Source organism: Trachypithecus francoisi, unplaced genomic scaffold (assembly GCF_009764315.1).
Source record: "Trachypithecus francoisi isolate TF-2019V2 unplaced genomic scaffold, Tfra_2.0 Lachesis_group3, whole genome shotgun sequence".
NCBI classification, from domain to species: Eukaryota; Metazoa; Chordata; class Mammalia; order Primates; family Cercopithecidae; genus Trachypithecus; species Trachypithecus francoisi.
The window spans coordinates 122,600,206-122,624,262 of NW_022681468.1; the positions used below are offsets into that span (position 1 = coordinate 122,600,206).

The 24,057-nt window shown below is 46.8% G+C and overlaps 1 pseudogene; it reads right to left on the reverse strand.

Moving 5' to 3' along the window:
• Positions 1–953: 953 nt before the first annotated feature.
• Positions 954–23,039, reverse strand: LOC117071105 (annotated as a pseudogene).
• Between the last annotated feature and the right edge of the window lie 1,018 nt (positions 23,040–24,057).

Below are 24,057 nucleotides of genomic sequence, written 5' to 3' on the forward strand. Positions count from 1 at the left end.
CCTCCACTCAGGCCTGATACCTGCTTGCTTCTCCTCATGTTCCTCAGCACCCAACTCTTGAGGTAATTTTCTAAGTTCACATACACATGGTACATACTCAAAACCCTTCCTTTCTTCCCCATTCCCCCAGATCCCCAGTTCCCCTCTCTCAAGATAACATTTGCTAGTGCAAGTACATATGGCTTTTTCTTTACACAAATAATAGCTTGCTGCTTTTTACAGGCATATACCTTGCTTCTTTCACGTATTATTAGATCTTGGATTACTCCATACCAATCCATGGCATTCTTGACAGCTGCATAGTATTCTATTGGATGAGTGTCCCAACATGTGCTTAACTAGTCCCCAGAATGGCAGCAGATTCATACTGGCAGCTAAAACATCGACAGTAAACACAGGTAGAGTGTCTACTGTGGCTCAGGCACTCGGGAGATCCCCAAGATACAGAAGGGACTGCAACCTGGTCTGTGGGAATTGGAGCTCCCAGGTTCATGGAGGCAACAGAGTGAGTAGTAGATGGCAGAGTGGGATAACAGAACAAGGGTCATGCCAGGGAAGGTTCCCTGGTTTGGGAGAAAGGTAAGGAAAAGAGAAGGATGGCATTCTAGCCCAAGGGAGCCATGTGAGCAAACTGCAGTGGTGGAAAGCCAATGGCAAGTTCAGGTACTACGTGAGGATCCAGGTCAGGGAGGGATGGGGAGGAGAATGTGTGGAGCCGAGTCTAGGGAGGCTTTGAATTCCAAGGAGATGGGTGTGGCCTGATTCCTCCTCTTCACCCAGAGGTCTTCCCATCCAAGATGAGGAAAGGGGCTCAGCAAAAGGAGTTGGAAGGAAAAGGGGCCCTCTAGGAAGGAGGCGGGGCAGAGGAGGCTCCAGGCAGATGGAGGAGTAAGTCGTGGTTACTAAGACCCATCCATTGCTGGGCATGCTATCTAATTTATTTTTTGCTACTTTTAGTTTTTCTCTGAACCATTGGAGTTGGTTGCAGACATCATGGTTGCAGGGGGGTAGAGAGTCACAAACACCAGTGCCAGCTCCCTGCAGCCTCTATCTCTCCGCAGCCACACAGCCCCAGGCACTTTGGCCTGGTGGTTTCCTCTCATTTGGGACTCTGTCCTGTTATACAAGGCCACAACTCGATTAACTCCCCTCAGGCTTCCAGCACCTCCTGGGTGTCATAAGAGCAAAAACCAGGCTAAGCTGTTACCTGGCGAGGTGGGTAAGGCTCTGCCAAGGCAGGGAAGAGACGTTGAACAGGTCAGGTTCCTCTGTCTTCCTCATTCATTCCCTCCACAGTCAGGCCCAGTGATTAAAATCCAGGGGAAAGTGCAGAGCTGGAGACAGGGGTGCAGTGTGTGTGGGTCTGAAGTCTATGCAATTGGAAGGCTATTTGTACAGAAAAGGATACCAAATTATGAATGCAGAATTGGTTACAGGGTCTTGGAAAGGGGTGGGTACAAATGAGAGACCCTGAGGCTTAAATGTCTTTAGCTTCAGGGTAAATTTACCTCTGGCAGGAGGGACCCTCATAGAGAGGAGGGATTTTCCCCACAGACCACTGGGTGCCAGCTCCTCCCATGATGCCACTAATATATAATATAGCATGGTCCCTGAGGACCTAAAAGGAAGAAGGTAAGCACAATAGATATAAATAGTTTATCTGGAACAAGCTTGAGGTTGCCACCTCGGGAGCATAGATTTAAGTTGTCCAGAACATACACTCCAATTAGCAGCAGTTACAAGTGGATTTTTAAAGGCAAAAAAGCAGGGACAGGGAGTTGGTTGATACAAAATTGTTTGTCAGGAATTCTTGTTGGTGTACAGAAATAACATTGACTAGTGATGGGTATACATTGTTAACCTGTAGGGTATGGGTGATAGTGTCCCGTGCCATGTTATTAGGTTAATTTATAACCACTTATGGCAATTGCAGCAGTATCAAGAGATGAAGACCTGGCTCAAGGGGGAACGAGGATGTGATTGTTGTCTCATTTATCAGCCTCTCTGGGCCTGATAAAGGGCTCACATTCTTCAGATAAAAGCTCTTTTCTTTTCTCATTCCATTTCTTTTGAAACTATATGTTCGTAAAATTCAAATGAGCGAATGTTAAATATTTTAAAGGACAGGAGTGGGCTGGCCTCTGTCTCTGGAGAAGCCACCTGGCTGTACACGGCTATGGCTCTGAGCGTCTTCCCTGAGCTACTAGGTCTCCTGCTGTTTCCTCTGGGATCCCATGGCTTCCCATGGCCCAGCCAGTGTTGCATCTTCTCTCCATCTGCCCTTCTGAGGACAATCGTCTGTGCCTGAAGGGGACAAGGGCGAAGCCTCATTTGGTCTCAGTCTTGTCCTGCATGGCTCTTCAGCAGAACTCAGCCAAGGGTTCCAGAGCCCTGAGAGGTGACCATGGCAAAATGGGTGTCAGGGAGAACAGAGGAAAGAAGGTCACAGCCACCTGGGCCCTGAAATGCTTCCTTGAGTGGCTTAGGCTCAGGGTCAGGGAGAGGGCCATATCTGTCCCAGGCCCATCTGAGCCCATGACTCACAAGCAGGCCTCATTGCTGTGGCAGGACGTGATGTCAGCCTCCTCGGCCAATCGGCCTGGTCTGGGGTCTCGGCCAGACCTTGGCTGGGTTCTCCAAGGGGGCCACCTCCAGCCTAGCACTGAAAACTTAAAGGCCAGCCAGCTTGGCTCCTTTTCGACATGTACAGATTTATTTAGTCGAACACATCAAATACTCCAGAGAATCAGGGGCTCCACAGGAGGCCCAACAGATCCCTCAGCCTTTCAGATGCAAACCTCCCCACAAGCGCAGGTAAATGCATAGGAGGAGTGCAACACACTGCCTATGACTAGAAGCAGCCAGCCCAGACTCAAGTTCCTTTCAGCTGTGTGACTCTTCTAAAGCTGCTTAACCTCTCTGGGCCTAAATTTTCTCATCTGTCAAATGGAGACAGTAATAATCCCTATCTTATGAAGTCATCAAAAGAATCTAACAAAATAATGTGAACAAAGCAGCTGGCTGAAAGAGAGGTAACCATATGAGGCAAGATCTCACCATGCTTTTCTTTATATCACTTGGGATTATTTTATTTGCATGCAACAAAAACTCACTATAGCAAGAAAAAGAAAAATGTTAGGGGGAGGGATATGGAAATTACAGAAAGGAACCTGAGGTAACTCCTGGAATCCCTGACCAAAGGCCCAGCTGGAATCCCTCTCCTTCTTTCACTTGGCTTCTCTCTGCTAGCTCTACCCTCTCCTCTCCCAGCCCCTGGCTCTGCCCTCTCCTCTGGTCAGCAGTAGTAAGCATGGCTGGCAACACCACTTGGGTTGATGTGGTCTCCAGACATGACGCAGCTGAGGTCCTCTGCTTCTAATTCCGAATTATCTGCAGAAGACACTGATTGGCTCAGCCTGAGTCAGGTGCTGGCCACCTGGGGAGGAGGGTCACTCTGAACAAACGTGGCAAATCCTGCTGGAAACCTGTGGCTGATGACGGTGCGGAGCAGTTCTTGCAAAGGGCAACGCTGGGCAGACAAAGCAAGAGCAGTGAACACAAGGACTGAATCTTGAACGAGAAGGAAGAAAGCATCCCAGCCAGATGAGACAGACACAGGCCCTGATCCCTAGTTCCCACGGTTCCCAGTCAATAAGCAAAAGCTTGCCTTCTGTTGTGTTCCCTCCAGTAAAGGCCTGTGCTCTTGCACACAGTAGGTTCTCCACCCAATTAGACCCTGAACCCCCACCCCACCCTCCTTCACAGAAGCAAAGCAGACAGCTACTTCTCTTCCCTTCCAGGTTGGCTGATTTTATCTGTTTGTGAAAAAAAAAAAAAAGAAAAGACAAGACAAGAAAAGAAAAACATGTCTTTTCCTCAACCCCACGCCACCCCAAAAATATACAGAGCAGATGTTTGTGACTGGGAAAGGAAGATGCCTCTGCCTTGTAGTTCTGCTCTTTGGTCCGGTGCTTTGAGTGAACACTTCGTTGGAATGGGGTATGCGCACTTTCTAGTGTGGCACAGGCTGCCCACCCTGGGAGGTGCCGTTCCCTGGGCCACATTGTGCATTGATTCCCTGCGTGGTCCCTGTGGGCATATAAGTGGCGGACCCTGCCTGAGTGAGTATTCACTGTGGCACTTGGGCTTGCTAACCATCCATGTCCCCTCAGCCTGTTTCCAGGCTCATGGCATGCTAGCCTGGTAGCATGGACAGTGTCAGATCTGCCGGCAAGGTGGGCCCCAGCAGGCCCAGCCCTCTTGCTGGCTAGAGTCGGCTCTGGCGGGGCTGGGCCTACTGGGGGCACCTTCCAGAGCAGGGGATATCAAAGGCTGGGAGGTGTAGGAGGGAAAGCACAGGTGTCGAGGATGGCTCCCTGAGAAGCTGAGGCCCCAGCTGGGCCTTGAAGGCTAGGGCAAGAGCACCTTTGTTGAGAGCCCGGGCCTGTGAGGAGCTGAAGAGGTGCTGGCCTGTTCCACTGCTCTCTTTCAGAGAAATCTCTCCAGTAACAGGCATGTGCACTGCACTTGGGCTCTTACAAAGGCCTTTCCCATTGAGATCCTGAACCCTCACTATGTCCTAGAGAAGCAGATTGCCACTTTACAGATGGGAAAACTCGGGCTTCAAGTCACCCAGCATGTTGGAAGCAGAGCCGGAGTTCTGTGCCAAGGCCTTGCACCAGGTACTTCTCCCACTCTTCTGCCTCCAAGCCCAGAGCGGGATCTGAGAGAGGGGGCTGTGCTGTCCATTACCCACTCTAAGATCCCCTGAGGCCTGAGCATGAACCTCATTTTACTGATGAGGAAACTGAAGAACAGAGAGCTTAAGTAACCAGCCCAAGGTCACACAGCCAGAAATGGGCAGAGCTGGGACTGAAATCCCAGGAGTGCGAGCCCAGAGTCCAAGCTTGTCATTCTTGTCATAGGAACTCCATTAACATGTCATAGGAGTTCCACCAAATGGGATGTGGCAGAAGCACACAGCTCTCCAGGCCTTTGCTGGAAAGAACAAAACAGAAGGCAAGCTCTTGCAAATTGACTGGGACCCATGGGAAGCAGGGATCAGAGCCTGTGTCTGTCTCATCTGGCTGGGATGCCAGTTTGTGGGGTTTGGCTGATCTGGGTTGGGGTCTCTCACATGTAGGTCAGCTTGTTGATCTATGATGGCTCAGCTGGGATGACAGAGGGGACCTGGCTTGAGGCCACATCTGGTCCTTCAGCAAGCTAGCCCAGCATGGTCTCATGACAATGGCAGAAGAGAACAAGCAAAAGGGGAAATGTGTGGGTGCTTTGTCAAGCCTCTGCTGTGCCAAGTCAGCTACCATCCTATCAGCCCAAGCAAAGCGCAGAGCTGAGCCCTGAGCCCAGGCTTGGCAGAACATTTTACCCAGGGCAGGAGGGTATTGCAGAGTTAGTTGGCAAAGGACGTGGTTACAGGCAGTGGGGAAGAATTGCAGGGCCCTGCATGCAACTGATCTGCCACAATGTCCATCTTCTCCAGTAGACCAGGCAGTTGTTCCTGAAGGGCTGATTGATCTTCAGTGGACTAAAACTTCTGCTCAGGTTGGTTGGATTTGGCTGTAGGGACAAAAGACAGGGAACTTGCCATGTCAATCTCTGTGACCTTGAGCAATCTGACTTCTGCTCCAAGTCTTGGTTTCCTCAATTGTGAAAAAAAAAAAGGAAGATGGAAGCCTGTCTTCCAATGTCACAGAATGACAGGGAATGATGGAGATCTGGGATCTGCCCTGGGCCTGGGAAGTGTGTTGCTGCATCAGGTTAGCCATTCATCATGGTTCCAGGCTCCCGCCCCAAATCAGCCTTCCATTCGCTCAGCATGTGGCAGATACCCCATGGTCCTCAAGGCCCTGAATGCCCCATTCCTCCATTCTCCTTCTCTCTCTTCATTCATTCCCTCTTGCTTACCTTTCTTTCCTGCCCATAGGACACAGGCCTAAGCTGTTCCTAGAAATCCTCCTTCCTATTCTTCCTCAGGCCAACTCGGCTCACCTGTCCCATCTCAGCAGAAGGCCGGTCCTGGAGCAGCCACTCTTGGTCTCCCACTTCCTGGAGTAGTGCAACTTCTGGGCCAGAGCTGGGCCACACCACAGCTCCACTCTCCTAGCCATGGATCTTGCACAAGACTTTCCACCTATTGAGACTCAGTTTTCTTACCTGGAAAATGGCGAGAGCAGTGGCACCCACCCCGCAGGAACATGGTGAGGATCCAGTTATCAAATATCGAATGCTTCGGATGCTGCAGCCACATAGTAAGTCCTGGCCTTTAGGAAGAGTCAGTTCTCATTATCCACTCTTGTCACATCTCGTTCTTTTCATTCCACGCACTTGCTAAATTTTGTAATTTTGGTCAGGCGTGATGGCTCATGCCTGTAATCCCAACACTTTGGGAAGCTGAGCTGGGAGGACTGTTTGAAGCCAGGAGTTCAAGACCAGCCAGGGCAACACAGTGAGACCCCCGTCTCTATAAAAATAAAAAAAAAATGTAGCTGGGTGTAGTGGTGCATGACTTAGTCCTCCTAGCTACCTGGGAGGCTGCCCAAGTAGGAGCCTCCCAAGTTGGGCCGGAGAATTGCTTGAGCCCAGGATTTCGAGATTATAGTGAACTATGATCGCATCACTGCATTCCAGCCTGGGAGACAGAACAAGAACCTGTCTTTTAAAAAAATTGTGATTTTGTATTTATTTGTATTGATGGGTGTGGCTATTTGTTTCAGGCTTTTCTCCCCCATGTGGACTGTAAGCCCTAGAAGGGCAAGAGTCGCCCTCATCTGCAGCTGTATCCCCAGTGCTGGGAACAGAGAAGGGGCTTGAAAAGTGTTTGTGGAACAAGTGATGGCATGAATGAATGGTAGATGAGAACAAGGATGAACTGTGGCCAGGGAGGGCACAGCCAGAGACCCAGTCAGGGGTCTGGCAGGAGTAGAAAAGGCTTCATTATCTTTGGCCAGCGTGGCCTGACTATTACAAGGCTCATCACTAAGTCTAATCTCTTTCTATCCACAAATCTTAAATTTCACAGGAACCTGTTCCACCCACTCCCAGACCCTGTGCAGGGGATGCACCCTTCTCCTAGGAGTTGATCACCCTGGCTGCAACCCCAGTCCTTCGTGCCCTAAAGCCTGAGGTCTCTCCCCACCACATGGAGAGGATCACACAATCAGGCTCACTGTCCACTCTCCCTAACCCTCACAACAACCTGCCAGAGGACTAAATGGCTACTGCTTCCATTTCATACAGGAGGAAACTGAGGTTGCTAAGTTACCGAATAAGTCTGTCCCATGCCCCACAGAAATATCAAAGAAACTAGCCCAGAGCACCCCAGGTGAATGGATGTTGAGCAGAACCAAGCTTGGGGATCCACGGCCTGCCTGAGCCTTCACCCCAAGAGTGTTCGGGAGAAAGAACCTCAGGCTGGAGGAGTCAGCAGAGATGGGTTCGGCCCTGACTCCTGCCCTTAAGGGTCTCCATGATGGGGAGTCATTTTCTGCAGCGTTCAAAGTCCTCCACCCCAACCATCACTCAGGCCTATACGCTCACCAAGCAGGCTGACTGCCTCAGCCTGGACCACAGCCACCCCTGGGGATGTCTCAGTTATTTTTGCCAACCACAAGTGCTGATGGGAAGTTATGACAGTCTTGGATCCCTAGGAATGGGAATGAGGATTTCATCCCTGTTATTTGGGAGTGCACTGACTCGTCTATACTGAGGCTCTGCTAGGCTCCTTTCTGCATACCTTAGAGCACCGTCAGGTGAGGCTCAGTATTTCCATTAGGCAAATGGGAAATCTGAGGCTGGAGATATTAAATTATTGGCCCAAAGTTACCCAACTAGGCAGTGATGGAAGTTGAGGTGTCTTAACTGTCAGTGGCTTTGGAACCATTTTCCACTTATTTGTGCAAATTTACTTGCTTGGGTTGCCATAGTGGAGGGGAGGGTCTCATTCCCCTTTAACGGAATTTTTCTACTTCAAGGACTTGTCTGGCAAATGTAAAGCTTTCAAAATACGAGATGGCATTGGGGGTGAAGTGAAATGGTTCCTTGGTGGGTGTCCAGCCTTTAGATCATGCTCAAGTCTCCCCTGTAAAGGTCCCTGGACTTTGCTCCTATTCTCTGGTCATAGAGAGCCCACCACTCCGGGGGTCAGGTCCTCTGTTCTGGCCGAGCATGTGGGACCTGCCTTCCTTGAGGTTTCCAGACACTGTCCTACTCAGAGATGAAAACATGTTCTCCGTAGACCCAGTGGCCTCGAACTTGTCTCTCATTTTCTGAGGCCAGCCGGTTCCTTTCCTCCCAGGGAGATCATATGTGCTCACGTAATGGAGCTGTGGTTTCCACTCCAGCCTCTGAAGCCAAACTCCGAGGAGTTTCAGATATCCCCAAGGCCTCCGAGGAGGAAGGCCCCTGAGCACATATGGGGAAAGGGCTGCATCTGGTCTGCGTTATCCAGTAGCTGCTGCTGCCTTGAACCCTGTCAGGGAATGGAGGCCCAGATCGAGGGGGGACCTGGAGGGAGGACCTGGAAGGAGAGGTCTCAGCTCCCTGCTAGCCTTCCTCCAGCTATCCTCCAGCCCTTTCCATGGGACCACAAAGCTGAGGAGGCCCTGTGTGGATATTTCGACCAGACGCTCCATTTCCCAGGGTGCAAGCTGAAGTCTGAGGTGGCACAGCCAGCTTTGTGGCAGGATCACGAGGCACTTGGGGCTTCTGATACTAATCAAGAGTTCTTTCCACTGCCCCATGCCAGATGCTTAAAACCTGGCAAGTACGGGGCAGGGCCTTCTCTCTGGAGGGGGACACTGCCCTGCAGCCTCTTCACCAGTCACACTGCCTCAAGATGGCACAGGGAGGCAGCTGCTGGAGACCAGTCTGTGCGGAAGCAGAAATTGGCATTACAGGTTTACATGACTTCAAGATGAAGTAGGGAAAAAGAACACCCCAATGCTGCAAGAAGAAGAAATGATTCACAGAAGACACGTGCTTCCCAAGCTAGGAACAGAAAGAGTTCCTTAAAAACTCATGCTTTTTTGACCTGCAGAAGCTCCTCCCTACCCCAAGCCCATCTTCACAGACGGGGCTCAACCCACACTTCCTGAGCTCCTGCCCCAAGTCTGGTCCTCCCTCCCACCAGTCCCATGGGTCATCCTGGTGGGTTTTCACAACAGCTCCATTTCACAGATGAGAGAACTGAGGCCTCCTCTGTCTGAGCAGGGACCCTATGCTGGGCTGGAGAGCCAGCATCACAGGCCTGGGTTGTGGGGATCTAGTCACTTATTTCAGTTGCTTCCCTGCACTTCTGAGCCTGAGCCAAGGCATGCGAAACTCCCCTCCTGGGGTTTGCTGGCCTTGCTCCCTGGTGCCCCCCAGACCTTTGTCCTGGGGCTCCACCCAGGGCCCAGCAGGGAGAGGAGCAGACAGCAGAATGGTTATGACCTGGTTTTGTTTTTGTGCTTGCTCTCCAGTCCTGTGAAGCCTTCAGGACAACATTTTATATAAACAAGAAAGAAAGAGGGTGTATTTTTGGAGATGAGTTTTCTACCTCCCTATCCACACCCAACAACCTAATGATTTAACCTTTTTAAGTACAAAAACTTTAAGCAGTGCTGGAAAAATTTAAGCACTGCTCATTCATTATCCTCAATTTCTGGCAAAAAAAAAAAAAAATAGAGAGAAAGAAAGGAAGAAAGAAAAAAGAGAGAGGAAGAAAAAGGAAGAAAGGAAATAAAAAAACAAATGAAAACTTCCCAAAACTCATGGGAGCACAGACTAGAGAATAAGAACATCAGGCAATGATGATACTGTCCTGTTCAGATTGTGTCTTGGGAGTGCAGAATTACTTGGGTCCCCTGCTCTGCTATAGGATCCTTTAAAAACGTGACATCCTGGTCGGGCACAGTGGCTCACGCCTGTAATCCCAGCACTTTGGGAGGCGGAGGCAGGCAGGTCACGACGTCAGGAGATTGAGACCATCCTGACTAACACGGTGAAACCCCGTCTTTACTAAAAATACAAAGAATTAGCCGGGCATGGTGGCAGGTGCCTGTAGTCCCAGCTACTCGGGAGGCTGAGGCAGGAGAATGGCGTGAACCTGGGAGGCGGAGCTTGCAGTGAGCCGAGATTGCGCCACTGCACTACAGCCTGGGGACAGAGTGAGACTCATTTAAAAAAAAAAAAAAAAATTGACATCCTGAGGGCACAGGGCCCAGCCCGACATTAATTCTCTAAACCTTTGGCTATATGTTTTTTTATTTTTCCCGATTATGCTTCTGAAACAAAATGGAAATACTGAGAACATTGGAAATGTAAATTGTCAATATTCCTACCACCTATTGCAATCAAACACACATACACACACATATATACATTTAGTATATTTCTTTTTTCACTTAGCAACAGACCGACAGACTTGTGTTTAAACCCCAACTTCAGGCAAGTTGCTTTGTGCCTCTGTGCCTGTTTCCTCATCTATAAAATTGGGATAACAATCATGCCATAAAGAGTATATGAGATAATGTGTGGGAAGTGCCTGGCCTGTAGTGAGGAAGTGGTTCATTAATGATTGCCGTTATTAATGCTGTCATCCTAGACGCTGCCTCTCTAATACCCCTTGTGAGCCCCAGGGGACTAAGATGACCTCTACACTCTTATTCATTCCATAGCCACTCAGAGGGTATGTGCTCTGGGCCAAGCCCTGCACTGGGTGGCAAGGGCACAAAGATGAACATGACCAGGTCTTGCCCTCAGTGCAGGAAATAAGGCAAATACATAAATAAATGACAATCTGACAATCTTGGGTGACAAGAGTGATGGTGGTCACATAGGTGGGTGTTGTGGGACTCCTGAGTTAGGAATCCACTCAGACTCTGCAGAGAAGGTGATGGAGCAGCCAGCTCAGAAAAGAGGAGGAGGAGGAGATGTGTAAAACAAATACATGGAAGGACACTGAATAGACGGAAGAGCAAATGGCAATGTCCAGAGGCCCAGAGGCTCTTCCCGGGAAGAGCAAGTCCTCGACTCTGGCTACAGCAGATGATGTTGACAAGAAACAGGGCTGCAGCGCTTAGGCTTGAATGATATATGGTTTTGGGGTTCATCTTCACACCAACAAGAATGCTTTCAGCTGCAAGGAACAGAAAACCCTGATACAACTGGCATGGCAAGTAAGTGATACAAGATCTCATATGTCAAGGAGATGAGAGGAGGCATCCAGAATTGGTTAATTCAGCAGGTTAATTCAAAATTCAACCACATCTTCAAGAACTCAGTTAATTCCCTGCCTCCACCCCACCATCTTCAGTGTGTCAGACTATTCTCATACTTGTCCACTCGTAGACCTAAGGTGGCTGTCATAGCTCTGACATCACATGCAGACACATGCAATGTCCAGAGGTGGAGGAAGGGCTAGCCTGTTCCTGGAGGATTTTCCTTCCTTCCCCAGCTCTCTTTTACAATTGAAAAAACTACTTCCAGCCAGATGTAGTGGCACACACCTGTCATCTCAGCACTTTGGGAGGCCCCAGGAGACGGATCACTTGAGCTTAGGAGTTCAAGTCCAGCCTGGGCAACATGGCAAAACCCCATCTCTACGAAAAATACAAAAATTAACCAGGTGTGGTGGCATACACTTGTAGTCCCAGTTACTTAGGAGGCTCACTTGAGCCTAGGAGGTAGGGGTTGGAATGAGCCAAGATAGGCCATTGCACTCCAGCCTGGGCAACAGAGTGAGACCCTATCTCACAAACAAACAAACAAACCTACTTCCAGAATTCTCCCAACTTCCCTCCACTTCTAAGAGGCCAGGAAGGCCTGTACTTGAACCAATCTCTGGCAAGAAGAGTGAACTGGCATGATTGACTGAAATCAACAAAGCATCTAACCTGAAGGTGGCCCCTCCTAAAGCTCCAGTTGTGGCATAAGGAGGATAAAGGAACAATGCTACTGCTCTGCCAGTAAGGCAGAAATGAAGGAGTGCATGAGGAAGGGGCAGTGAGCAGTGTCTGCTAATATCCTGAAAGCAATGGGGAGTCATGACTTAACTTCTCTGTGCCTCCATTTCCCCAACTACAAAATGGGAATAAATAGTACCCACCTCATAGGGTTATGTTGTGGATAAAATAACCTTTGTAAAGCCCCGAGAATAGTGTTTAGCTCATATTAATCCATTATTAAATATGGATTATCATCCATGGTAATTATCATCCACTGAACTGTGGTTCAGTTCTGTGGGTTTTGACAGATACATGTCATGTATCCAACATTACAGTATTATAACAGAATGATTTCACTGCCCCCAAAATCCTTTTGCCTCACCTATGGTAAATTATCACCATCATTACACTACCCTTCTGCCTTATCAAAACTCTCATTCTCTAAGTTCATTAAGTCCCAAGATGAAGGCCGGGCGCAGTGGCTCACGCCTGTAATCGCAGCACTTTGGGAGGCTGAGGTGGGCGGATCACAAGGTCAGGAGATCGAGATCATCCTGGCTAACACGGTGAAACCCTGTCTCTACTAAAAATACAAAAAATTAGCCGGGCGTGATGGCGGGCGCATGTAGTCCCAGCTACTCGAGACTGAGGCGGGAGAATGGCTGAATCCGGGAGGCAGAGCTTGTATTGAGCCGAGACTGAGCCACTGCACTCCAGCCTGGGCGACAGAGCGAGACTCCATCTCCAAAAAAAAAAAAAAAGATGAAAACAAATCTAGAAATATGACAATTAGGAGGTCTCTTCTTCTCCTGCTGGCTGTCAGTTTCCTCATCTCTAAAGTGGGATGGTTGGGCCAGGTGACCTCTGCATCCTGCCCTTTCCAGTCCTGATTTTCTCTAGCGTCCATGATGTGCACCAAACTGCTTGCCAGTCCTGGAATATACCATGCTTTAGCCATCCTCCAAGCCTTGCTCAGGCCATCTGAGCAAGTTGCTCAGTTCTCATCTTGGAATAAACTTCATCTTTTGGGGCTTATCTCAAACGTCCCATCTCAGAGTCTCTTCCCAGCCTTACCCCTCAGCTAAGCCTGCTTCACATTGCACTCCTCCTGCAGGGAACCAGTGGTTTCTGCCCCAGGAGGTTGGTAAGTGTAAGTCTCATAGACAGTGAGCCCTGGAGGGAGACCAGTGTTTGAACTTCTGAGTCTCCAGTGACCAGCAGGAAGTGATATACAGCAAGAGCTCAGAATTGTGTTCATTTTTTCATACTAATAATGTGAGCAGGTAATATTTATTGAAGTCTTACCTCTAGCCAGGGAGTATTTGTAGCACTTTCCATGGAATATCTCATTTCATCTTTGTAACACCCTAACCACAAGATAGTTACTATTATTGTCCCTACGTTACAGATGAGAGACCTAGACCTGAGGCTCAGAGAGGTTTAGTGAGTGAACCAAGGTCACACAGCAGGTGAGTGACAGAGTCAGGATTATATCACATGTCTGTGAGGCTCCAGAGGCCCTGTTCCTTAAACAATGACTTGATCTCTGTCAGATACTAAAGCCTCCAGATGTTGCCTGGATGCCACGTACAGCTAGCTGGTGGTCACTGTCTAAGGACATGGAACTCTGAAGAGCTACCTTGCTGTGTTTTTTGTTTTTGTTTTTTTTAATTAATAGGCTTTATTCTGTAGTAGCAATTTTAGAGAATAATTAAGCAAAGAATACAAAGTTCCAATATTAACATCTTGCATGAGTGTGGTACATTTTTTGCAACTAATGAACCAATATTGATACATATTAACTGAAGTACACAGTTTACATTAGGGTTCCCTCTGGGTGGTTCAGTTCTGTGGGTTTTGACAGATACATGTCATGTATCCAACATTACAGTATTATAACAGAATGATTTCACTGCCCCCAAAATCCTTTTGCCTCACCTATTCATCCCTACCCCTAAACCTTTGGACATCATTAAATTTTTTAGCCTATAGTTTTGTCTTTTCTGGAATAGGTGGAATCATACAGTACATAGCCTTTTCAGACTGACTTCTTTCACTTAGTAATAGGCATGTGAATGGCTTCTTGGCCTTTGGCTAAGAAGAAGTGCAATAACATGCATTTGAGCTTCCTCCGTGTCTGTTCATGGCTTAATACTTCATTTCTGTTTACCACTGAATAATGCTCCATTGTTGAGGTGTACCAGAGTTTATCCACTCCCTTATTGAAGGACATCTTGATTGCTTCCACTTTTGGGTAATTACGGACAAAGCTGCTCTATAAACACTCATGTGTGAAGGTTTTTATGTGGACATACGTTTTCAACTCAACTAGATAAGTCCCTAGGAGTGTGACTGCTGGATTGTGTAGTAAGAGCATGTTTAGCTTTGTGAGACACTGCCAAATTGTCTTCCAATGTGGCTGTACCATTTTGCATTACCACCAGCAATGAAGAGAGTTCCTGTTGCTCCACATCCTGGCTAGCATGTGGTATTGTCAGTTTGGATTTTGGCCATTCTAATAAATCTGCAGTGGTATCTCATTGTTATTTCAATTAGCAATTCCTTACTGATAACTTAGGTTGATCATCTTTTTATATGTATATTTGTCATCTGTATATCTTCTTTGGTGAGGTATCTATTCAGATCTTCTGCCATTTAAAAATTGGACTGTCTGCTTATTGTTACATTTTAAGAGTTCTTCATATATATATTTTGAGACAGGGACTCACTCTGTCACCCAGGCTGGAGTGCAGTGGCAGTGATTACAGCTCTTTGCAGCCTCCACCTCCTGGGCTCAAGCAATCCTCCTGCCTTAGCCTCCTAGAGTAGCTGAGACTACAGGCATGCACCACATGCCCAGCTAATTTTTGTATTTTTTGTAGAGATAGGGTTTCACCATGCTGCCTAGGTTGGCTTCATGTATTTTGAATACAAGTCTTTTATCAGCTATGTGTCCTGCAAATATTTTCTCCCAGTCTGTGGCTTGTCTTTTCATTCTCTTAACAGTGTTTTTTGCATAACAAAAGTTTTTAATTTTAATGAAGTCCGACTTAGATATTTTTTCTTTCATGGTTCATAGTTTTGGTGTTTTTTTTCTGAAAACTCATTGCCAACCCAGAGTTACCTAGATTTTCTCTTATTTTATGGAAACTTTATAGTTTTATGTTTTACATTTAGGTCTATGATCTATTTTGAGTTAACTTTTATGAAAAGTGTAAAGGTCTATGTCTAGATTTTTTGTTTCTGTTTTTGTTTTTTTTTTTTTTGCACATGGATGCCCAGTTGTTCTAGCACCATTTGTTGAAAAGACTATCTTTTCTCCATTGAATTACCTTTGGGCCCTTGTCAAAGATCAGTTCACTATATTCACATGGGTCTATTTCTGGGCACTCTATTCTGTTCCATTGACCTGTTTGTCTATTCTTTCATGAATATCACACTGTCTTCATTACTGTAGATTTATAGTCAGCTTTGAAGTCAAGTAATGTCAGTCCTCTGACTTCTTTTTCAGTAATTATGTTGACTGTTCTGTTAATATCAAAAAATAATTCACTGAGATTTTAATTGGATTTGCATTGAATCTATAGAACAAGTTGGGAAGAGTCATCTTAATGATATTGAATTTTCCTATCCATGAATATGGAATATCTCTCCATTTTCGTTTTTTTTTTTTTTTTTAATGGAAGCTTCTGACTTATTTCAGACAAAGTATTAGACTTGCCATTAAGAATTACCTTGAGGGGCATTCCAAGATGGTCGAATAGGAACAGCTCTGGTCTGCAGCTCCCAGGATGATGGACGCAGAAGACGGGTGATTTCTGCATTTCCAACTGAGGTACCTGGTTCATCTCGTTGGGACTGGTCAGAAAGTGGGTGCAGCACACAGAGGGTGAGCCGAAGCAGGGCGGGGCACCACCTCACCCAGGAAGTGAAAGGAGTCGAAGATTTTCCTTTCCTACCCAAGGGAAGCCATGACAGACTGTACCAGGGAAATCGGGACACTGCCACCTAAACACTGCACTTTTCCAATGCTCTTAGCAAACGGCACACCAGGAGATTATATCCCGCATGTGGCTCAGTGGGTCCCATGCCCACAGAGTTTGCTCACTGCTAGTACAAGATCAAACTGCGAGGCAGCAACTCTGGATGGGGGAGGGGTGTCCGCCATTGCTGAGGCTTGAGTAGGTAAACAAAGCGGCCAGGAAGCTCAGACTGGGTGGAGCCCACCGCAGCTCAACGAGGCCCACCTGTCTGTGTAGTCTCCACCTCTGGGGGCAGGGCATAGCTTAACAAAAGGCAGCAGAAACTTCTGCAGACTTAAACGTCCCTGTCTGACAACTCTGAAGAGAGCAGTGGTTCTCCCAGCACAGTGTTTATATATATATATTATACTTTAAGTTCTGGGATATATGTGCAGAACGTGCAGGTTTGTTACATAGGTATACATGTGCCATGGTGGTTTGCTGCACCCATCAACTCGTCATCTACATTAGGTATGTCTCCTAATGCTATCCCTCCCCTAGCACCCCAGCCCCTGAGTGATGTTCCCCTCCCTGTGGCCATGCATTCTAATTGTTCAGCTCCCACTTATGAGTGAGAACATACGGTGTTTGGTTTTCTGTTCTTGAGATAGTTTGCTGAGAATGATGGTTTCCAGCATCATCCATGTCCCTGTAAAGGACATGAACTCATTCTCTTTTTATGGCTGCATAGTATTCCATGGTGTGTATGTGCCACATTTTGTTTAATTTGCAAATACATAGTTATGCTTCCATCTATGTAACACTTCCTCTTATAACTGAAAAAAGCTAGCTCTTACCCTAATATAGTGCAAAGTCTCATATGTCACTTTATCTATCTTTGAGTGATGTTCATTCCTCTCCTAGCTGAGCCTCAATCTTTCTTTTTTCTTTTATTATTACTATTATTATACTTTAAGTTCTAGGGTACATGTGCATAACGTGCAGGTTTGTTACATATGTATACTTGGGCCATGTTGGTGTGCTGCACCCATCAACTCGTCAGCACCCATCAACTCGTCATTTACATCAGGTATAACTCCCAATGCGATCCCTCCCCCCTCCCCCCTCCCCATAATAGGCCCCGGTGTGTGATGTTCCCCTTCCTGAGTACAAGTGATCTCATTGTTCAGTTCCCACCTATGAGTGAGAACATGCGGTGTCTGGTTTTCTGTTCTTGCAATAGTTTGCTGAGAATGATGGTTTCCAGCTGCATCCATGTCCCTACAAAGGACACAAACTCATCCTTTTTTATGGCTGCATAGTATTCCATGGTGTATATGTGCTACATTTTCTTAATCCAGTCTGTCACTGATGGACATTTGGGTTGATTCCAAGTCTTTGCTATTGTGAATAGTGCCACAATAAACATACATGTGCATGTGTCTTTATAGCAGCATGATTTATAATCCTTTGGGTATATACCCAGTAATGGGATGCCAGCACAGTGTTTGAGCTCTGAGAATGGACAGACTGCCTCCTCAAGTGGGTCCCTGACCCCTGTGTAGCCTAACTTGGAGACATGTCCCAGTAGGGCCGACTGACACCTCATATAGCTGGGTGCCCCTCTGAGACGAAGCTTCCAGAGGAAGGATCAGGTGGCAATATTTGCTATTCTGCAATATTTGCTGTTCTGCAGCCTCCACTGGTGATACCCAGGCAAACAGGGTCTGGAGTGGACCTCCAACAAACTCCAACAGACCTGCAGCTGAGGGACCTGTTAGAAGAAAAACTAACAAACAGGAAGGAATAGCATCAACATCAACAAAAAGGACATCCACACCAAAACCCCATCTGTAGGTCACCATCATCAAAGACCAAAGGTAGATAAAACCACAAAGATGAGGAGAAACCAGAGCAGAAAAGCTGAAAATTATAAAAACCAGAGCATCGGCCAGGCACGGTGGCTCACACCTGTAATCCCAGCACTTTGGGAGGCCAAGGCAGGCAAATCACAAGGTCAGGAGATCGAGACCATCCTGGCTAACAGGGTGAAACCCCATCTCTACTAAAAAACACAAAAAATTAGCCGGGCATGGTGGCAGGCGCCTGTAGTCCCAGCTACTCAGGAGGCTAAGGCAGGAGAATGGTATTAACCCAGAAGGCAGAGCTTTCAGTGAGCCAAGATTGCACCACTGCACTCTAGCCTGGGTGAGAGAGTGAGGCTCCATCTCAAAAAAAAAAAAAAAAAAAAAACCAAAGCACCCCTTCTCCTCCAAAGGATCGCAGTTCCTCACCAGCAATGGAACAAAGCAGGACAGAGAATGACTTTGACGAGTTGACAGATGTAGGCTTCAGAAAGTCAGTAATGACAAACTTTTCCAAGCTAAAGGAGGATGTTTGAACCCACCACAAGGAAGCTAAAAACCTTGAAAAAAGATTAGACGAATGGCTAACTAGAATAAGCAGTGTAAAGAAGACCTTAAATTACCTGATGGAGCTGAAAACCACAGCACGAGAACTACGTGATGCATGCACAAGCTTCAGTAGCCAATTCAATCAAGTGGAAGAAAGGGTATCAGTGATTGAAGATCAAATTAATGAAATGAAGCGAGAAGAGAAGTTCAGAGTAAAAAGAAATGAACAAAGCCTCCAAGAAATATGGGACTATGTGAAAAGACCAAATTTACGTTTGATTGGTGTACCTGAAAGTGACAGGGAGAATGGAATCAAGCTGGAAAACACTTCTCAGGTTATTATCCAGGAGAACTTCCCCAACCCAACAAGGCAGGCCAACATTCAAATTCAGGAAATACAGAGAACACCACAAAGATACTCCTCGAGAAGAGCAACCCAAGACACATAATTGTCAGATTCACCAAGGTTGAAATGAAGGAAAAAAGGCTAAGGGCAGCCAGAGAGAAAAGTCGGGTTACCCACAAAGGGAAGCCCATCAGACCAACAGCCGATCTCTCGGCAAAAACTCTACAAGCCAGAAGAGAGTGGGGGCCAATATTCAACATTCTTAAAGAAAACAATTTTCAACCCAGAATTTCATATCCAGCCAAACTAAGCTTCATAAGTGAAAGAGAAATAAAATCCTTTACAGACAGGCAAATGCTGAGAGATGTTGTCACCACCAGGCCTGCCTTACAAGAGCTGCTGAAGGAAGCACTAAACATGGAAAGGAACAACCAGTATCAGTCACTGCAAAAACATGCCAAATTGTAAAGTCCATCTATGCTAGGAAGAAACTGCATCAACTAACAGGCAAAATAACCAGCTAACATCATAATGACATGCCAATATTAACCTTAAATGTAAATGGGCTAAATGCTGCAATTAAAAGACACAGACTGGCAAATTGGATAAAGAGTCAAGACCCATCAGTGTGCTGTATTCAGGAGACCAATCTCATGTGCAGAGATACACATAGGCTCAAAATAAAGGGATGGAGGAAGATCTACCAAGCAAATGGAAAGGAAAAAAAAAAAGCAGGGGTTGCAATCCTAGTCTCTGATAAAACAGACTTTAAACCAATAAAGATCAAAAGAGACAAAGAAGGCCATTACATAATGGTAAAGGGATCAATTTAACAAGAAGAGCTAACTATCCTAACTATATATGCACCCAATACAGGAGCACCCAGATTCATAAAGCAAGTCCCAAGAGACCTAAAAAAAGAGACTAAGACTCCCACATAATAATAATGGGAGACTTTAACACCCCACTGTCAATATTAGACAGATCAACGAGACAGAAGGTTAACAAGGATATTCAGGACTTGAACTCAGCACCAAGCAGACCTAATAGACATCTACAGAATTCTCCACTCCAAATCAACAGAATATACATTCTTCTCAGCACCACATCACACTTATTCCAAATTGACCACGTAGTTGGAAGTAAAGCATTAAAAAGTCAGAAACAACAGGTGCTGGAGAGGATATGGAGAAACAGGAGCGCTTTTAAAGTGTTGGTGGAAGTGTAAACCAGTTCAACCATTGTGGAAGACAGTGTGGCAATTCTTCAAGGATCTAGAGCTAGAAATACCATTTGACCCAGCAATCCCATTACTGGATATATATTCAAAGGATTATAAATCATGCTACTATAAAGACACATGCCCATGTATGTTTATTGCGGCACTATTCACAATAGCAAAGACTTGGAACCAACCCAAATGTCCATCAATGACAGACTGGATTAAGAAAATGTGGCACATATACACCATGGAATACTATGCAGCCATAAAAAAGGATGAGTTCATGTCCTTTGTAGCAACATAGATGAAGCTGGAAACCATCATTCTGAGCAAACTATCACAAGGACAGAAAACCAGACACTGTATGTTCTCACTCGTAGGTGGGAATTGAACAATGAGAACACTTGGACACAGGGCAGGGAACATCACACACCAGGGCCTGTCATGGGGTGGGGGGATGGGGGAGGGATAGCATTAGGAGAAATACCTAATGTAAATGACAAGTTAATGGGTGCAGCAAACCAACATGGCACATGTATGCATATGTAAAAAACCTGCACATTGTGCACACGTACCCTAGAACTTAAAGTATAACATAAATAAATAAATAAATAAAATAAAATTTATTTCGTCTAGTACTAAAAAAAAAAAAAAGAATCACCTCAAAGTGATCACTATTATGGTCATTACCACAACAGCTAGTGAAGCAGGATGGAGGCAGACACCTGCAGGGCCACCAACATGCTTGAGAGCCAAGATCAGCCCAATTCTTCACTTCTGCAGCCTCCTCCTCAGCCTTTCCCTTAGCCTTCTTCTTCCCCTCCACCTCTCCTCCTTCTCCAGCATTGCCACAATCTCAGCCACCTGACTGATAGAGATGTGAACATCTTCTTTGTCCACCAGCTCAATCACCTTAATGAGGTTGTCAATGTTGACCTTGCTATTTTTATTTTTATCCAGTGTTGAGGCCAAGCTGATCAGCTTGTTTTCTGGAATGTTCTTGATTTGCTTCATGGCGCTGATGAACTCGGTGATACTGATGACTTTCTCTCCCGCTCCCCCTGAGCCCTCTGCCTGGCCTAGCTTGCCAGGCCTCTGATCCATCTCCAGCTGTGCGATCAAGCTGTCTATCCACCAGATCATCTGCTGAACTCTCTTTGTCAGTGTCTTGCTGGCTTTAGATTTTTCCACATATTTTTCTTTGCTGGTCTTTGAAACTTCCTTCTTGATCTCTTGCAAGTCATCACTGTAGTCCTGGCGTCCTCCTTCAGTAGCTCCAGCTCCTCCTTCTCCTTGGTTAGGGACTTATTTTGCTCCTTCAGTTTAGAATGGGAGTCACTAAGTACACCCATTTCTTCTTCGGTTATTTTCTCTTCCTTCAAGATCTCCAGCACAGGGACAGTGTCCTTCAGGGCCTCTGAGGGCAGGATCACAGGCACTTCTGGCTGCTGGTCAGCCACTGGCCTCTCAGGGGTGGCTTCTTCCATTTCGTTTCTTGGGATAGCTTCTGCAGCTCATTTTCCCTGTGCTCCTGCTGGATGGCCACCTCCTCCTGTAATGTAGCCTCCAATTTCACTTGGTTGTCTGCCTGCTCACCTCAACCTTGGCCACTTTCACCTGGGCTCCCTTCACCACTATCTCTGGAAGAGTCTGCAAGGTGGATTTGAGCTGGTCAGTAGGAGAGAGGGTGTCTGGGAGGTATATAGCTCGGGACAATAAGAGCAGTGATATGGGGATCTCTTGATGCAAATGCATATCCAGCCACTGCTTCTGCAGGCTCCTCAGATGGTTTTCTGAGACCCAGAGGGCCCACATCCCTCGAGTTCTACATGTCGCCAGCAATTCCTTGATATTCAGGCTGTCCACCCCTTCCTCAACAATCAGCTCATTGTTGGCCTTTATGGACCTCAACCTCATGGTGAGCTGAAAGCATAGGAAGTTGTTGGTGCCTATGGCCTGGAGATCCAGCAGCTCACACAATGCCACCAGCTGCTGGCAGGTGAGGTTATCCAGGGTCAGTTCATCCTCAAATAATTTGGGAAAGCGCATGATTTATTTGCTGTTAGGTCTTTCCTGTCTCTCAGATCTTCTGGAAAAACATGGCGAAGTCTTTGGCAGTCCTCCTCTTCACTTCTTTGTTCTTCACAGCCATCTCCTCGATGGTGTCCTGGAGAAATTTAGCCAGTTCCAGCTCCCCTATAGCTGCTTCTTCGGTCTCTCCTCCTTGATGGACTGGGTCTCAAATGTGGACAGCAACATGTTGGAAAAGATTTTCACTACCATGAGCAACAGCAACTCCATGAAAAGCACCACCACAAAGATCAGGAGCCGGACCAGGCAAAAGAGGTCAGCACAGACACGGACAAACTGCCTGTGCTCCCAGCTGGTCAGCATGTGGCCACTGAGAAACCTCCAGAGCACGTGTGTGGCTATCTTGGTGGCGGTCCAGAGAAGGCAGAAGCTGTGGTAATAGTGCTTCAGCCTGTCCAGGCCCCTCAGCCCCACAGACTTCATTGGCGCCTCTTCAGGGGGGCTGTATACGGGGCTGCCTTCCTCCAGCTTCTTGTTCTTGTCCTTGGGGGACTTGACTACGGAGTCGTTGCCAAGGTGGGGAGATGAGTGCCAGCAGCACGCAGGAAGGTCCTGAGGTCCCGTGACCACCAAACATGGCGCCAATGTAGCCACTGTGTGCCAGCCCTCCCGCCTCACAGGCCAACCGCTGAGGTGATGGCCTCTGAAGGAAAGTACACTGGATAGGCGGGTGTGCGGCAGCTAAATGGAACATTCACGCGGCTTGTCAGCCCTGCCACGGAGACCAGCACGATCCCTCAGGGCAGCGACGTGGGATGGTGGGAGGCGGGAGGCCACCCAGCCCTGACAGCTCCTCAGTAAGATGGATGACATGGGCCTCCTGCAGCAGCTTCCTCCTCCTCCTCTTCCTCCTCTGAGGCTCTCGGGCCTATGTTGCGCCTCAAGCTGGCCCGCAAGGACGACTGACAAAGGCTGCAGCCGACAAAGAGCTCCAGGACCCAGCATCAAAGGCGGCCAAGTCACTCACAGACTTCCGGGGACCAGGTGGGCAGAGCAGGGACTGGGAGGGGAGGCCGGGTTGCCATCACCATTGGGCACTTCCGCTCCTGCACACTCCATTTCTTTAGATGGTTGATCTCTTCATTAGTTTTATCATTTCCTTGTGTAGGTCCTGTATACATTTTGTTATATTTATACGTAAACAATTCTTTTCTTTTTTCCTTTTTTTTTTTTTTTTTGGTAAGTGTTATTGCATTTTTAATGTCAAATTGTAGTTGTTCATTGCTGGTATCTATGAAAGCAATGGACTTCTGTTATTAACTTTTTTCTCTTTTTTTGAGAGGGAGTCTTGCTCTGTCACCCAGGCTGGAGTGCTGTGGCTCAATCTCGGCTCACTGCAACCTCTGCTAAAAGGGTTCAAGCGATTATCCTGTCTCAGCCTCCTGAGTAGCTGGTTCTACAGGCACCGGCCATCATGCCTGGCTAATTTTTGTATTTTTAGTAGAGATGGGGATTCACCATATTGGTTAGACTGGTCTCGAACTCCTGGCCTCAGGTGATCCACCACCTCAGCCTCCCAAAGTGCTGGGATTACTGGCATGAGCCACCACGCCCAGTGCTGTATATTAACTTTGTATCTTGCAACTTTGCTATTTGTTCTAGTCGTTTTTTTTTTGAAGTTCTTTGAGATTTTCTCCAGAGACTATCACGCTATCTGTGAACAAAGAACGCTTTATTTCTTCCTACCTAATCTATAGACCTTTTCTTTCTTTTTCTTATCTTATTGCGTTAGCTAGAAATTCCAGTATGATGTTGAATAGGAGTGGTGAGAGGGGACATCTTTGGCTTGTTTCTGACCTTCGCTGGAAGGTATCTAATTTCTCACTATTAAGCATGATGTTAGCGCTAAGGTTTTACAAATATTCTTTACCAAGTTGAGGAAATTCTCCTTTGTTCCTACTTTCTTGAGAGTTTTGTCATGAACAAGCATTAGATTTTGTCTCTTTACTTTTAACCTTTACAGTTAAAGTGGCTTCTTATAGACAACAGATAGCTTTTTTTATTCCTCTGACAACCTATTTTTAATTGGTACATTTATAGCATTTGTATTTAAAGTGATTATTGATATAGTTGGATT